General features: G+C 33.3%; 1 long non-coding RNA gene across 1 annotated transcript in view; it reads left to right on the top strand.

Moving 5' to 3' along the window:
* Positions 1-436, top strand: part of LOC119594408 — a 6,981-nt gene that overhangs the window by 1,718 nt on the left and 4,827 nt on the right. The gene's annotated exons all lie outside the window — the stretch shown is intronic.

Below are 436 nucleotides of genomic sequence, written 5' to 3'. Positions count from 1 at the left end.
GCACCTCGCCTATATACATGCAATTCGACAGCTAAGTGCTTCATTCAGTACTATGGTGACTCAGTGAATGTTAATTTTACAATATATATATATCAGTAATAATTTAAGACATTCCTTCGATCATGGGAGTTTAAGTTTGGCTAACCATTGTATTAATGTAGCATAAACATCATGTGCTGCTGTTACCAGTCAATATTAATATATATTAATATCATTCGTATCATATATATCATCCCCCTTTTTATTCCTAGTACAATGAACTAGCAAGGTTATCCTCATTTGCAGACAGAAAGCAGAAAAGTGTATGGCTGTGATCGCAACTTGCATTAATTTCGTGTAAAAGACTCTCAATTTAAAGAAAAGGAATACGTATTTATCAGTTTTGGAAACCTGCGTAAACGTGAGCATTACGTGTCAGTTGATTTACATTTAAAGA

This window comes from Penaeus monodon, chromosome 33, assembly GCF_015228065.2.
Source record: "Penaeus monodon isolate SGIC_2016 chromosome 33, NSTDA_Pmon_1, whole genome shotgun sequence".
In the NCBI taxonomy this organism is placed as follows: Eukaryota; Metazoa; Arthropoda; class Malacostraca; order Decapoda; family Penaeidae; genus Penaeus; species Penaeus monodon.
Note: the sequence above shows the minus strand (reverse complement) of the source record. Positions and strands in the feature narration are given on the sequence as shown.